An 8,976-nucleotide genomic window follows, 5' to 3' on the forward strand; every position below is an offset into this window, starting at 1 on the left:
CTTTATTACAGTTTTTTTTTCAATTGCTTAAACACATTTCTTGAAACTATGCCTCGTATTCTCAAAACTATAAACACAAATCCATAACGTCTCGCCCAATTCCCCAAACATTCTATTTTCAGGTCAAAATGAAGCTCTACACTCAAAACCATTCACTCTTGCTGAAAAAACAAACTTTGCCCTCAGACAGGACACGCAAGCCCTCAAAATCACACACACTACAACACAGTCTAACACACTGGTGCAATAAATTCAAAACAACATTTCCAAAACTGGTAAGTTATGTTGCTTGTGTTTCCCCCCCGTCACAAACTTTTTCACATGATGAACACAAAAGACACAATCAATGGATACACTGGCACATTGTTATTCATTCATGTACTACACAGTACAACACACACACACAAAAACAAACAAAATATTTTTTTTCCTATTTTACTCTTTTTTCTTTTTTCTTTTTTTTTACTCTCTCCTCTAAATTTCTTTTTAATATTTACTGGAGATGTGTGTGACCATAATATGACAGTAAAAGAGCACACACAAACCTTATTCTAATATGGAATTGTATTGGAATGGTAAAGAGTGTTGGTACGTGACAGGAGGGCCTCCACTCAAGGATACAATATGATGAAAAAGTCTAAGAATGTTCCACATATGGTTGAAATACCATCATTGGCCTAGAAAGATAACATTCTGGGAGTCAAGACTATAAAGGAGAAAGGATGCCCTCCTTTCACTGTTACACTCTTCAGCCACTCTGTGTGACTGTACGACTGCTGGCCTTTTCTTGCAAGAAAATACACCTCATCAAAGTGTAGCGACTGGATCAATCAGACACACACATATTATTCATTTATTTAATGAATAATCCAGCAAACTCACTCTCCCAAATAAGGCCTGTGAAACGTTCCCCAAATGAAGCTAACACACTTGCAGGACGCAGTGTCTTGTTACAGGACACACACTGAGACTAGGTTTTACGACGGTAAAGAATGTCCTGAGAGCTGTGACTCTCACTTAAATTCTTGCAGAGGAAGAGAAATAAAAACCCTGTTAATCGTATATATATTCTATATATAACCACTTGATAAATGTGTAAACATGTATCTAATTTTCCCATCTCATGATTTTCCCTTTTATGTGGCGTTTGTATTCTTGTAAACTCAATTGGGTAATGTTTCAGACTTTGCATATTATGGTTAACCAACATTATATGTGCGGCATGTTTGGTCTCTAAAAAATCCAATCTTCGTCTCCGATTTGTTAATGTACATTACATGTTCCTAACTTTATGATGCATTAGTATTATAAGAATCTTAAAGGGACACTTCACCCATTTGCATTAAGCTTTGCATTGTTAGAAACCCAGTCATACTATTGAATGGTCGTGCAACACTCTCTCATTTTCCCCTGATACGGGAGAAATCCGTTATTTACCTCTTACACTTCCTCCTACAATGACGCAAAAATCGTCATTTTGCGTCATTGTAGGAGGAAGTGTAAGAGGGGAGGATTTCTGTTGAGACTACAGACACGTTCCTCATCTTTCCCAGGGGGCGGGACCCGCTCACGCTACAGACCTATTACAGATCAGTGGGTGGGACTTTACTCTCTGAAACTGAAAGCAATATCCTCCATCTTGTTTGAAGCTAAGCTAACAGGCGCTGTGGAGACAGATGTACAGTTATGACAATAGCGGAGGAGAGTGCTCAATATGATATAGAGGAAGAGGATTTCGGAAGTCTGATGCTTGAATCAGGTGTTTGTGGCTACCTTTACAAGCCGCATTATAGCGAAGAGCAGCCGAGGCAGAAGACCTGCCTGCCGCGGACGAGGAGCCCGGACTGGCTCGAGTTAGGGCAGACCGGTGGCGCCGGTGATCTCACTATGCAACTACGAACCGCTACGAACACAGAGATAGAGTCCGTCTGCGGCAAAGAATTTCAACGATGACAATTTCTCCTGGACGAAATCTCTGAATCAGACGAGGACACGGACGTTTGTGTTGAGAACTATCCTAGTTTCGCACCGCATATGTTCTGACTGAACATCCAGGTACCATGCAATAATTCACCTTTTCGAAAGAAATACAAACGAGGAGTAATGCACTAATGAGTTCGCCAACTAACTAGACATTTTGTGTGAATGTGAAATTAATTTCAAGCTCTGGTGGTAGCTAGCCTTGTAGACGGAAGAGTGATTTCTCTTATAGGCAGATATGCGCTTTCTGGATTAGTGGGAGTGGCTTGCGGAGCTGTGCAATGTGGTGCATTGTGGGAGTTGTTGTCTTTCATACAAATGCGTCCTGAAGTTATTTTTTGTCTTTTCTCGGTCACAAAGGCACCAAATTCAAAATTTATTTTACATTTCGACTACATATATGACCCACTTTAAATAAAAAACAATGTTCAAATGGGTGAAATGCCCCTTTAAAGATTCTTTTCTTAAACACCCAATGAAAGTACATATTCAAATGCCCTGCTAGGACACAAAGGGTCGTAAAATTTCCCCCCAAAGGGAAATCTTCTCATTGGCTCTTGCCCCTCCAGAGGTTGTGCCATCTTCACGCTTTAAAGTCACTGATCAGCTTTTAGCTTTCTCTTACTCCCTTTCTGAAATGCTGACGTGAAGATGATGCTGAACTAGAAGCCTCTAAGGACCCACCAAGCTTGTGCCAGGCTGCGGCCTTGTCTTTCCATTCACCAAAGATACTCTGACTACCACTGGTTCTCTCTCATCAAGACCACATCAGCAAAGATCAACTGGAGCCTCAACAAATTGCATCAGGACGGTTTAATTCAAATGGGCGAGACATGCAAGTATCAAACTTAGTCTCATTATTTGATACATTAAGTATCCTTACCCCTTTAAAGAAGGGCGTGTTAGAACTAAACTGATGGTTTGCTCAAGGCTGTTGATCTGCTGAATTTCAAACAATGCTATAACTTCTTGCTTTCCTGTATTCTGCTTCAGCTCTTTTTCCCTTGGTAAACTGTATGCATGTATGTGTGTGTATGTTAGAGTAGTTTAAGTGTTTAGACTAGTTAATAAAATCTTGTTCATGTTACATGTAAAGTTGTCCGTGTCTCAAGCTCATAACTGGAGTCACTAATCATTTAGATCTTGGTTACTGCTCTTAGTAGTATTGTAAATTAAGAAAGACATTTCCCATGCCCCGGAAATGTACATTTCTTAGAGTTAATAAACAATTGATCCTGAGTGTTCATGGGACAAATAGGTTCATTGATTGTAATATTAATTTACGACAGTAAATTAATTATATTAACTAATCCAAATATTCATAATCAATTATAACCAGTTATTATTGATTATTAATATTTCATATAGAGCTAATTTGCTACAAAAGACTATTGGAAATGTTTGTCTCTTATTCAGTGATAGAATTTTGTTTGTCACCACACCTCCCTGAAGGTTCTCGAGGCAACGGTACAGCGTAAATTTGGCCTTACTCGTAGCCCAACCTCCCTCATAGACATACCATTGACAAAGACATGGGCAACTAGAGTGACTTGAATTTCATCTGAGACTGCTTATCTTCCTGCCCTTGCCCTTCCTCCTCCTCCTCCTTATCCCTCCTCGATCTCTTCCTTCATGTCTTTCTGGATCCATTGTTCCGAAACTCAATAAACTGATTTGGGCCCTTTTATCTATCTATTGAAGGTTCTGATTGATGTGTGTTAAATGTTGACTCTTAGTGTTTGCACTTGGGTAATTGTGTGCTAACTGAGCTGAAGCTGTGCTGACTTGAATGAACAATATTGAATGCTAGTGCTTTCTAAATGAGAAATGAAGGGATTTGTGTGTAGAGTTTGGCAGTGACAGTTCAACAAATTCAACAAGGGAATAGTGTTTATAGTTTAGGGAAATGGGTGTGCTTTTTGATAAATGGCATTATGGTTTTCAAATTTTAGTTCAAAAGCCTGGTTATAGTGTTTAAGCAAACGAGAAAAACTGTGATATCCTCACGTTTGGATCTAAGAGTGTATTTTCCTATTGTTGCCCAAAGAATTTTGGGTTTTTGCATTTTATACTTATCTTTAGTTTAATGCCCCTTAACTGTTTTATTGGTATTAATTAGTCTATTATTTTATTTACTTATTTATTTTTTCTTGCAAGACCTCGTAATTCTGCATATCTTTTACTAATAGCTGCTAGTTTCTAGAAATTTCTCTTCTGGATTTTTCCAGCTTAAACACGATACGTATTGGTATATTGCTCTTCTTATTCTTTGCTATTAATTGATAACCAATTAAATACCTTTGGACTGAATACGTGATGCGCATGTGGACGCCATCTGCATCCAAAAGCTGGTTTGCGTTTTTGAGGTTTGCGCAGAGATAACGGATAATCGTTTGCATCTTGGAACCTATTTCAGGGAGTGTGCTCTCGAGCACCAAACACTGTTGTTGTGCGGATGGGTGGCCGGAGCGCATTAAGGGTTTTCTGTTAGAACGGTGTCGTATAAGCGGCCCCTAAGTTAATAACTAATGATCTTCGCAAGGGAAGTGAATCAATCGAAACTAACTTTAACTGGACAATAACTTTATCTTAGAGCTGCTGTAAAGCCAAAACAATCTCTGTTACTGTAATTTCCTATTATCACTGTAAAGCTGCTTTGAAACAATCTGTTAAAAGCGCTTTATAAATGAAGGTGACTTGACTTGACTAAATCTATATCTATAGATCAACTTCAAGAGCCTTCTCCTCATCTCTTCCTTCTAAGAGCTGAAAATTGCTTTTTTCACTCTTGAAGTGTTTTTTCTGCCTCTTCACTACAACACAATTTATTGCCTTTTATTGTAGCATTCATTAGTCTATCCTTCTGACTAAATTCAGGAATTATATCTCTCATATAACTCATAAGTCCCTTTACTTTTTGTATCTTTCTAACACTCTCTGGGGTTTTTAGATCTGTTATCCACTATCCGAGGTTAACCCTCTGGAGTCTGGGGTGTTTTTGGGGTCCTTGAGATGTTCTGACATGCCCTGACATTTGTGCTTTTTTCAGTTGCTTATAAACATATCAATGGCAAAAAAAAATTACACTCTATTTAGCACAAACAGGACTACCATAATATGTGAGCCACATGTATGTACATGTTTTCATTTTTGAGAGAATAATGTTTATGCATGGTTATTGAAAAAACTAAAAATGAAAGTTTCTGAAATAAGGCCACAAAACACATACTAAATATGTGTCAATAAGACTTTTGACTAATGGATGTCCTCGCCTCGCCATTTCTTCAAAATGATGTGAAAATCATCCTGCCTAATCATTCACATAAAACGATACATTGATTTAAGTTTTGCAAAACACTTTTAGTTTGGAAAGCCAATATGCGGATGGGGCGTAAACGATCATGCATATTTAGTAGTTCACACCTGATTAGACAATGCCCCTGCATACTTAATGAGCCATTCATTCAGGTGTGTCACCTATAGCTAACTTAAATATACAAGCTTCATAAAAATGATCATTCTAGAAGAAAATTTCAGATGGCATTTAGAGGCTTTTGCATCTGAAATCTTCATATATATACACACACACACACATATATATATATATATATATATATATATATATATATATATATATATATATATATATATATACACTACCAAATTGGTTCACAGTTGGAGGCATCGCATTTTTATTTTATTTTTTTTCCACAAATTGTGCTTGCAAATTGTATAATATCCAAGGTAAACATGTCTAGTAATTGTGCAGTTAATTCTCATACTGTATTTTCAGTTTTGGAATATTTATCCTCTCCACAAATTTGTCACTAATAAAACACAATACAAATTATTTAAAGAAAAAAATTATATTTACTTGTTTACATCTACCTTATAAATATATATTTTTTTATTAAAAAGGTTACAATTACAACAATTCAAGTGTAATCTTTCTTTTTAAAAACTAAAGTATACAAAACGTATTATTTGATGACTTTATTTTTGATAATTTTTGATATTTTTCCTCATCTCAGTATAGCAATAGAGTTTGCTAAAAGCTGTTCATTCAATACAGCAGTATTTGAAAATCGATAATATTTTGTAAAATTACATTTATATTTGCATTTATGTCAAAACCTAGACACTTTATTTCAACATATTTCAGTCGATTTTACTCATCTCAGTATAGCAATACAGTTTGCTAAAACATCATCATTCATTCACACACGCGATTTAAATTTAAACTGTCTTTTTGTGAGCTGTGGTAAACAGCGCGCATCTCTGCCGTTCATTCATTCATAAACCCGATTCACGTGAGAAGGAAAAAAACTTACTACACCATTCCTCAGCTCGCTCCTCGATATACCCGCACTTCTGAGGGACATTTTCCATTATTATTATTCCTCACAGCGCTGTGAGACGGTGTAAACAAGTAGGCTACAATGATCTGATTCAACTTGTTTTCTCGAGCTGATATGAGGGCGTTCACAGTTTGCACGGACAGTCAAACAGTCATTTGCGTTTGAATAGCGCGCGCTCTCCGAGGGCGGAGTCACATTACAAGTAATTAGATGAGATGAGAACGACTGACATCTCGCTCTTTTCTTACAGATTACATGAACTGAGAATATTTGTTTTTTATATAAATTACTTCATTTAAAAGAAGAGAATTCAAGCTTCATGCCTGTGTGTCTGTATGTCTGTTTGACTGAGTATTCGCTGAGTTACAGTTCATTTTCGGACGCGTTTCAGAATGGACTACACGGACAGAGAGAAGGCAGAACTCGCTTCGTGTTTATTTTTCTTTATTTGGCAAAAAGCACAACACTTTGTTTTTATTGTGAGTATACACAAAAATAATACACATTTAACAGAATCGATTGATGTATGAAACTCCTATGGAAAATCAAAGTCAACAGAGTATTTATGAGTTTCTTTTACACTGATAAAAAAAAAGCGAGCTGGTATCGCCGGCGATACCGTCGACCTCAGGGGGTTAAATGTTGTGGGAAGAAGGAGGCGGGAACCGGCGAACATTCAAACACATTTTAATGATACAAATAAAACAAATACAAAACAAAAGTAAAAGACAGTAAAAGACCTCATGGACGACTGCTGTCACAATAAAACACAACACAAGTTGTAGTCGCGCAGTTGTCGCTCATCAGTAATCACGCCACCGGCCTTGTGCCGCTCTCTCACGGCCCTCGGCCCCTCACAGGCCGGGGGGTACCTGCGCTCTACTCCCCCCCATCCCCCTCCTCCGGGGAGACTGGACACGGCAGCTGCGGTACCTGGGGGTCTGGACAGACGAGGCAAGAGAAAAGGAGACGGAAGTATGAGGAGCAACAGAGACGAGAGAGGGGAGAGAGGAAAAAAATAAATAAATCTTGGTCCGGTTCCCACAACGCGCTGCCATCTGGCCCTACACCAGCTGGGCGATCTTCTCTGCGGTGCCTGGCAGTGGCGCTGGATAGCCCTCGGTGGACGGCTCGACACTCCTCCGCCACCTCGTGGACGGCAAACGGCTCCTCCGGGTTCGGGCAGTCGGCAGGAATCCCTCGTTCCCTGCTCCTCCACATTATGGCGGACGACAGCAGGCTCCGGCCTCCAAATGGCGGCGACTCCTCTGCTCCCTCACGGACGGCAGTCGCCCCTCCAGTCCCCATCCGTCCCCCCGGCAACTCACTCCAGCGCACCGCCTCGAGCTGGACGACGGAACCTGCTCACCATGCTCGATGGCACCGCGGATTCCCCACAGCGGCGAGGACTCTTTGACAGCGCGTTCCTCCTTCATCCCGGGTTTTGGCACCAGTGTAATGAGGTTAAATGTTGTGGGAAGAAGGAGGCGGGAACAGGCGAACATTCAAACACATTTTAATGATACAAATAAAACAAATACAAAACGAAAGTAAAAGACAGCAGCCCCTCACGGACAACTGCTGTCACAATAAAACACAACACAAGTTCAGGCCTGTCTTCTCTCGATCTCAACTGTCGTCGCTCCCCCTTTATGCTTCCGCTCCTCCATGAGAGATACGAGACCGGTGCGTCGCGCAGGTGTCGCTCATCAGTAATCATGCCACCGGCCTCGTGCCGCTCTCTCACTGCCCTCGGCCTCGTCCTGATCGCCACATCCGCTCTTTCATGGATTGCTTAATTCTTTTGTTCCCTACAGATACCCAAGATCCTAAATTAACCATATCTGACATTACTTAAAACCTTTTTCACGGTTTCAATATGCTCTTTTTTATTTATTTATAATTAATATATCATAAATATAAACTTCCACATTTAGTTTTTTTTAATTTTTTTATATAGAAATACTACTGAGGAATTTATATATCCCTTTGGTAATCTTTGATATACGTAATGTTTGTTATATAAAATAAGTCTTTTCTTGACTAACCTCTGCTAATGGAATTGACCAAAAGCCATTAGCCAAATCCAATTTTAAGAGAAATTTACCTTCCCTTAATTGTTCAGTCGTATCACTAGCATTAATACCATAACGCCTATCTGACTTTGTTACTCTGTTTAATGCTTTATAATTTGTTACTTATCTAAAAGTCTCATCTAGTTTTGGTATTTATTGTACAGGACTGTTTGTTATTACAGAAGTAACTTAAGTAATTAGTATTAGTAAAAGTACAGAAGGTGCTCTAAGCGATGTCACGCGTTTTTTAGGCTAAAACATTTTTGTCACATACAGCAAACAACTCCTCACAATCCGCTAGCTGCCTGTCCCCTGAACACACTGTAAAAAAACGCAGTCTCTGTAGACAGCCCAGGCTCCACAAACGGCAACAAAAACAAACTGGGCTAACCCGCACCACAAAACATAACAAACTGTTCCAGCCAATAACCAACAAGAAGGATTTGGGGGTGGGGTTTGAGGGGTTTGTGCGCGGATGAGGAGGAGGGAGGGTCTAGCTAGCCTCCATTTTGTTTGACAATACTTTGAACGTCAACAAGAAGTGACGTCACCCAACATCACTT

Source organism: Abramis brama (assembly GCF_963993115.1).
Source record: "Abramis brama genome assembly, chromosome: 3".
Classification (NCBI taxonomy): domain Eukaryota; kingdom Metazoa; phylum Chordata; class Actinopteri; order Cypriniformes; family Leuciscidae; genus Abramis; species Abramis brama.